Below are 8,266 nucleotides of genomic sequence, written 5' to 3'. Positions count from 1 at the left end.
CAGGTGGATCGCTGCCCACCTGTCATGTGGCATGTTGGCAGGTAGGAGCAGAGCGAAACGCCACTCGCCACGAACAGATCGGAGGAATGGACAACTGGAGCGTGGCTTCTACGACAAGCTCCCAGAGGCGGCTAGGAGCGTAACACGCCACGTGCCAGCGGTGGCAGGTGGCATGTGAAGAGCTGCGTTCCAATTTCGCGTCACCGACTATCTTAATCGTCTGTCAATTTTTTACCTAGTGCAGTACAGTCCCTGACGCACGTACACAGTATTTGCAGTGGAAGCAGCAAATTCTGACGGCAGATTGTGAAAGGAAAAAATGGGAGAGGTCATACGGTTTGGTTTATAGGGGTTTAATGTCCCAAAGCGACTCAGGCTATGAGAGACGCCGTAGTGAAGGGCTCCGGAAATTTCGACCTCCTGGGATTCTTTAACGTGCACTGACATCGCACAGTACACGGGCCTCTGGAATTTCGCCTCCATCGAAATTCGACCGCCGCGGCCAGGATCGAACCCGCGTCTTTCCGGCTAGCAGCCGAGCGCCGTAATCACTCTGCCACCGCGGCGGCTAATGGAGAGGTCATTTAAGCTCCACCTTAATAGTATGGCGCGATAGCGTTAATGGGTTCATGCCGATATATGCGGAATCGGTCATTCTCGAATTTACATTCTTAGATCGCTGGCAGCCCTCAGGCCACTAGTGGCGCATCGCTGGCCTGAGGAGCGCCACCAGTGTACAAATGCAAAGTCGAGAATGACCGGTTTCGCACAGATGGGCAAGCGTCGCGCCACTGCCCTGCGATGGCAGATGCTGCCACGAGTGGGGCCTGTGCGACCCAGGTTGCTCTTCCCGAGCGACCTCTGGTGACCAGTGATTAATTTGACCGCCACCTGCCACGGTGGTCAGTTTGATCAGAATGTTATGGGAAGGTTTTCTATGACGCCAGAAGGTCACGTGACCGAGGTGGCCCACCAGGTTGCTTTTTCGGGGATTTTTCGCTCGCATCGCCGACGAGGCTGACGACGACGACACCGGATTTCCTGTAAAGCGGGAGCCTTAACGATTCCGCGTTGAAACATTTACAGTGGGCGGTCCCCAGCATTCAGGAGCTTGCTGCTGGGTCTACATGTTAGTCTAGGTTGGGCGACATCTATACGCTCGAGCCAAAATACACCCGGCGCCAAAATTACGGCGCGGGGGTCTCGAAAGAATAAGTTTGCTCATTTCATCGTCGGTTCGCTGCAATCCATACTCTGGCTTGGGAAAAGCGAAGTGTTTCTCCCCGGGGGAACGGCTGAATGCTCAAGCTATTGACCAGTCTTTTGAGTCGCCGCCAGTGGTTTCAAAGAGAAAACTAGTTGCGTGAAAACATGACAAAAGCGCGGGTGCCGATCAGACATGGGAGTGGGCAGAGAGTAGAAAACAGGATTTAATTAACACATCGCTGGCGTGTGCTTCCAAAAGCAAAAAAAATTGCTCGGATGCGTGATTGGTCACGCTAGGCAAGAAGCGATGCAACCAGCCACTTCGTGATACAAGCCGCAACGTACTCCTCTTTTTCCTTTGTACAGTCACGTTGACGACCGCAACTCGCTCCTTTGGACGGCAGAGAAACGCCAACACCGAGAAGCTCTGAGAAGCTGCAGCAGCACAGAGAGGCGACCGGAGTGGAACGTGTTTCCTCTCAAAAGCCACCAGCGTGGCTTTAACCAAATTATGGGAGAAAGCCAGATCAAGTAAGTACGTTCACAGCTATGGACATCTCGTCTACCAGATAATTGTGAATGCCAGTCAATGCCAGCGAGGTTAAAATCCCCAAAAGGGATTTGCTATTGGGAGGTAGTCAGGAATCCATAAGCTTCGTAGCTTAACCAGTACGTCCACCGAAGCATTATGGCTCTGCAAACACTCCCAGTGAAGACTGCTTGGTGATCTAATTTGGTCATAAACCACAGTGCTTCGACGCCGTTTACACTTGGAAGAATAGAAAATGATATGTTATCCTTGATAACTATGGCAACTCCCCCACCTCTGTCTTCGCGATCCTTCTTACTATTTTATTGTTAGGAGGAGTAACATCAGCATCTAGTATATCCATATGAAGCCACGTTTCAGTGACCACTGTTCGGTGAGGATCATAATCAAGGATTATAGTTATCTTATTCGGCAAGTTTGTTTAGCATGCTTCGGTCGTTAACGTTTATGATTTTGAAAAAATTTTACCGAGGTTTCAGATGTCAATCACTATTCTCAGAAGGGTGTTGCATATATGTGACTCTGATTAGTTGTTTCGTTCCAGGCGTATAGGATTTTGTTAACCCTCATCTTATCGAATACCAGTTTTACCTTGGCTCCATTTTTCATTTCGTCTACAGTGGAATTCCAGAGGTTTTTCAGAATTTCTTGCATTCATTTAGAGTAATCCTCTGAAATGCTTATTTCACCATCCTTAAGCTATGAGCAGTTCTTCATTATCTTCATGTTTTCTCAGAAATCTCCTATTCTAATGACAACTCGGTGATGTTTATCCGGAGCCACTTTTCCTAGACGGTGAATTCTTTCCGTAGTACTTAGATTTTTTCAAAGTATTGCCCAAAAAACATCATTTACTTTTCTCAGCAATGTATCTTCGCTTAAATTCTCTTCTCGTATTCTTACAATCAAGCTGTTACGTCGGGACTGATTTATCAAACCATCAAGTCGCCTAGCTAGTACAGTGATTTCCGCCTGACAGTCGCTCACAGTAGTTTCAGATATATATATTCCATTTATTTCCATCAAAGATGGGGGAGGCGAGGCAAAAAGCTGCGATAGCAGCTTGACAAGTCCTCGTCCCCTACAAAGCAGCAGCAGTACACGCCGACAACCCGACATATCTTTCATCGAAGAAAAACATAATAATACATAATAAAGTACAGAATGCACTACTCGTACATGAAAAACATAATAATACATAATAAAGTATGGGATGTACTGCTCGTACAAAAAGTGAATACAAGTTTCTAAGTGGGAGGAAGATTAGATACTAATATCTAAGAAAAATGTAATGGTAAAAATGAGCGCACAAATGTAATACAGCAACATAAAGGCGACATTGTTTGATAGTTCATAACAAAGAAAGCATTCACAAATGTATGCATTCATGACAACTGAATTAGGCAAAGCTTAAGTATAAGTAAAAAATATATAGGACACACAAAGGTAACATTACAGGAATAAATATTTCAGTTCATGTGGCTTAAGATCAAGAATATGAATGTTATCCTTTAGGTATGTGTTTAGTATATTAGGAATTCGATATTTTAGTGTCTGAAATCCATAATTAGTCCGGAAGGAATGCACTTTCCAAAACTCGAGATGGCGTGTGGGGTAGCGTGATGGACCTTTTATGGCTAATTCGGCAAACCTTATTAAACTATTGCATTTAGCTTTCTTTTCCCTGATAAGCCCAAGGCACAGGTGATAATTGTACATGTTTTCAAAACGTATTATGCCAAGGTTTTGCATTACAGAGTATATATCACAATCGTATTGAGAGCGTGTAATAATTCTAAGAACCCTTCGCTGTAATATACTCAACTTGTTTATGTTAGTTAGGGTAGTAGTACCCCAGACCAGACTACAATATTGTAAATGAGAGACAAACAAGGAATTATATAGGAGTAACAAAATATTTTTAGGGAGGAAATCTCTATGTCTGTACAAAATGCCGTTAATCGAGGCGAGCTTACTTGAGATGTAATCGACGTGTCTGTCCCAGGACATATGTTCCGTGAAGATCACTCCCAACGTTTTAAATTCACTCACTATTTCTATCTCCGTATTATTTAAACTAAGCGTTAAATTAGGTGGAATCTGTCGTGTCTTAGGACGGAAAACAATCGCTTTTGTTTTAGGAATGCTGATTACCAAGCCATTTTCCTCTGCCCAAGCAGCTACCTTAGCGAGTACAGAGTTGGCTATCATAAACAATTCAGTGCTGTCATCGGAAGAAAACAATATGCTAGTATCATCGGCGTAAATTACAAACTTAGCTCGATCATCAAGACTGTCAATATCATTTAAGTATAGAATAAACAAAAGGGGGCCAAGAATACTCCCTTGAGGAACTCCAGTGTGAGTTTGTATTAAATGTGAAGGGTGACCATTGACCTCAACAAATTGACAACGATGAGAGAGGTATGATTTAATTAATTCCCATGCATTTCCGCGAATGCCATAAGATTCCAACTTTTCGAGGAGTAAGGTTCTGTTCAGGTAATCAAAAGCTTTAGTGAAATCAATGAACACACCCAACACAAGTTTTTTTGCTTCGATATTATGTAAAATATACTCCTTTTGATCAAGTAGAGCTAATTGGGTAGACCGATGTTTCCGAAACCCGTACTGTGCGCTCGACAATGCGTCTAATGTATCTAAAAAGGAAACGAGGCGAACCAGAAGAAGTTTTTCTAATCCTTTAGAGAACGCTGGCAGAATTGATATGGGACGGTAATTGCCGAGGTCATTGTGATCTCCTTTTTTATAAATTGGTTTCACTTTCGCTACTTGAAGCTGTTTCGGGAAGGTACCTGTCGTAAAACTCAGATTGAAAATGTGAGTTAGTACAGGTGCTATACAATCAATAACGTATTTTAATGGCTCGATTTGCATACCTTGAGTGTCACAGCTGCGTGAATTCTTGAGATTCAAGAATATAGAAGAAATTTCTTCGTCTGAAGTAGGTTTAAGAAATAAGCTGTAAGGGCAAGGAGGATTATTAGAGAGCTTTGTATGTCTAGATAGCTGAGGGGTTGGGAGGCTAGCGAAGTGATCATTAAATGCGTCGGCTAGGGAAGCCCCATTAACTATTATTCCATTTATCAAAAGTTCTTCCACTGGGCTAGTTCTTTGTGAGCGGCACAGAACTTCATTTAGTTTCCTCCATGTTGATTTGCTATTATTTTTAACTGCACTAAAAGACTTTTCTAGGTAATGTGCTTTAGCTTTCTTAATATCTTTATTTAGCTTATTCCGATACTTCTTGAATTCTCTCAGGAGGATGATATCTTTGGTCTGAATGAACCTGTGGAACATGTCGTTCTTTATTTTTATTCTTGCCATTAGATCGCCATTAATCCATGACTTTCTTATTTTTCTGGATAAATTAATAGTAACAAAAGGAAAACAAGATATATAAATGTCAGTGAACTTTTGAATGAAACAATCATAAGCAGAATTTACATCCGAGCTGTTAAAAACATCCGACCAGTCAACTCTCATGACATCCCTGCGAAATGCTTCCAGCTGGTTGGGCAAAATCCGTTGGAACGTAACTTTACGCTGTGCTAATTTTTCTTTATTTGGAGATTTGACACATAGAATAATCGGCAGGTGGTCGCTAATATCGTAAGCTAAGACACCAGATTTAAGCTCATTCGACTGGTAATTAGTTAGAAAAATATCAATTAGTGTAGATGACTGTAACGTGACTCTTGTTGGCAAACTGATCGTATTTCTAATATAGTACATTTCTAGCATTAGCTTAAAGTGTTTAACAGGACTAGACGAGTCAAGCAAGTTTATGTTAAAATCTCCTCCGCAAACGAGACTTAGGTCGTTGTCATTTGTGTATGAAAAAAGGGACTCCAGGAAGTTGAAGAATGTGTCAAGGTTGCCTGCAGGTGGGCGATATATCGTAACAAAAAGTTTACGGTGCGAGAGAACAGACAAAACTTCAAATTCGCTTGAAGAACGTGTATATACAGGTAGTCTTTCATACTTTATATCCTTTCTTATTAACATCATAACACCACCTCCTCGGCCGTACTCTCGATTGAGAGTACAAGAGTCATACTCGGGCAAGCAAAAAGGGTAATCTGCAGTGTCATACCATGTTTCTGTTAACATGAGTACATCAAACTGAACATTTATTTGACTCAAGAGGGATTCTAGAGAAGTGCTCTTATTTCTGGCGGACTGCAAATTTGCATGAAACACCTTGAAAGACGATTTAAAATCAGAACCAATGAACTTGATTGCCTCATTGGGCAAAATGTAACTGTGACGAGCCATAGTGCATAAGCGAAGAAACTAGAATACATCGCTAATGGGCCTTTTACTCTGTGGCAGATTCTATCATATGCAGGTCATTCTGAGACTTGATACGCAAAGCGCTGTCCCCCTCTTTCCGCCGGACGTAGATTTTTGCATTACGGTGCCAAACAAACTTGAAGTTGTGGTCTTTTGCCCATTTTTTTGTTGCCATGAGTAGTTCCCTGCACTGTTTGGTTATGTTTTCTTGAAGATAGACAGCAGTTTCAGCATCACGAAGAACCTTTCGCTTTTCAAACCAGACGTCTCTTGTTTCTTGCCTAGCAAAGCGGACTATGATGCCAGGAATCTTATCGGGTTTCGTCGGGAGGCGGTGAATAGCAAGTAGGTCATCTTTATCAAGTGCTGGTACCTTTAGCGTGTTCGCCACATCGTTTACTTTTTGCAATAAATTTTCTTGGTCCGTTTGTTCGATCCCATGGAATTCGAGATTTAGCTTTCGGTTGCGCCATTCTAGGTCATTTAGTTGTTCTTTCACCAAGTCCAGCCCTGTGTGATCTTGAAGCTCAAGTTTGTGCACTTTCTTTTTCAGCCCTTTAATTTCTTCTTCGTGGCGTGCCGTGTTAGCAAGGACTTTGTCATACTTCTCAGACATTAGTTGAATGGCCTGGTCAATGTTGTCAACAGTGTCCTTTAGACTTAGAAGGACTGAAAGTTTCGCCTGAATGTCTGCAAGTGCGATGGCAAATTTAGCCGTTTCCACACTACACTTGCCAGCTGTATTCGATGAAACATCCGATTTAGGCTTTTCTTTCTGCCCACCTCGAGTCTTACCGACACGGCACGTTTGGCAACGCCATGCTTTCTTAGTTGTTTCTCTCATAGAAGTAAACTGAGATTCGGGCATACCAGAGCATTTTCCTATATGATATCTGAAATTACATTCACTACAACTCAGATATATATCGCCGGCATCTATTTCAGATGCACAAACTAGACACTCTGAGACACCGTCACTGTCACTCATGTTCACTAGACACTCATTGGACACTCACTTGGCAGCAGCAAGGACAGTGGGTTACAAGCGAAATTGCAGAAATAATTTCCAAAGACTAACCTGCGAATTGAAACCAGAGGTTCAGAAGGAATGTCGACGTGTCCCCGCTGCTGCCAAAATGAGCGCCGCAGGATTTTCGTCTTGCTTTTATAGGCAGTCCGGCCACTCCAGCGCTGTAGTAAGTGACGTCACCAAGATAAGCGTCGTATGCCGCGGTGATTTCCTTGTAGTGGTGTTCACGTAGACGACTTGCTTGAACCGCACGTTCCCTGAAGATCGGTGCTATGGCGTGGTCCGATGTATCGTTGCCGCGGCACGAACAGGGAACTGCGAATTGAAACCAGAGGTTCAGAAGGAATGTCGACGTGTCCCCGCTGCTGCCAAAATGAGCGCCGCAGGATTTTCGTCTTGCTTTTATAGGCAGTCCGGCCACTCCAGCGCTGTAGTAAGTGACGTCACCAAGATAAGCGTCGTATGCCGCGGTGATTTCCTTGTAGTGGTGTTCACGTAGACGACTTGCTTGAACCGCACGTTCCCTGAAGATCGGTGCTATGGCGTGGTCCGATGTATCGTTGCCGCGGCACGAACAGGGAACTGCGAATTGAAACCAGAGGTTCAGAAGGAATGTCGACGTGTCCCCGCTGCTGCCAAAATGAGCGCCGCAGGATTTTCGTCTTGCTTTTATAGGCAGTCCGGCCACTCCAGCGCTGTAGTAAGTGACGTCACCAAGATAAGCGTCGTATGCCGCGGTGATTTCCTTGTAGTGGTGTTCACGTAGACGACTTGCTTGAACCGCACGTTCCCTGAAGATCGGTGCTATGGCGTGGTCCGATGTATCGTTGCCGCGGCACGAACAGGGAACTGCGAATTGAAACCAGAGGTTCAGAAGGAATGTCGACGTGTCCCCGCTGCTGCCAAAATGAGCGCCGCAGGATTTTCGTCTTGCTTTTATAGGCAGTCCGGCCACTCCAGCGCTGTAGTAAGTGACGTCACCAAGATAAGCGTCGTATGCCGCGGTGATTTCCTTGTAGTGGTGTTCACGTAGACGACTTGCTTGAACCGCACGTTCCCTGAAGATCGGTGCTATGGCGTGGTCCGATGTATCGTTGCCGCGGCACGAACAGGGAACTGCGAATTGAAACCAGAGGTTCAGAAGGAATGTCGACGTGTCCCCG

The 8,266-nt window shown here is 44.1% G+C and overlaps 1 protein-coding gene across 1 annotated transcript in view; it reads left to right on the top strand.

The window, feature by feature from the left end:
* Positions 1–1,589: 1,589 nt before the first annotated feature.
* LOC144121726 (organic anion transporter 3-like) overlaps positions 1,590–8,266 on the top strand; it is a 30,668-nt gene continuing 23,991 nt past the window's right edge. The window contains exon 1 of the mRNA XM_077655087.1: positions 1,590–1,737. The gene's annotated coding sequence lies outside the window, so the exon portion shown is untranslated. The remainder of the gene's footprint in view (positions 1,738–8,266) is intronic.

This window comes from Amblyomma americanum, chromosome 2, assembly GCF_052857255.1.
Source record: "Amblyomma americanum isolate KBUSLIRL-KWMA chromosome 2, ASM5285725v1, whole genome shotgun sequence".
Lineage (NCBI taxonomy): Eukaryota > Metazoa > Arthropoda > Arachnida > Ixodida > Ixodidae > Amblyomma > Amblyomma americanum.
The sequence above is the reverse complement of the archived record's forward strand: the minus strand, read 5'-3'. Positions and strand labels throughout refer to the sequence as shown.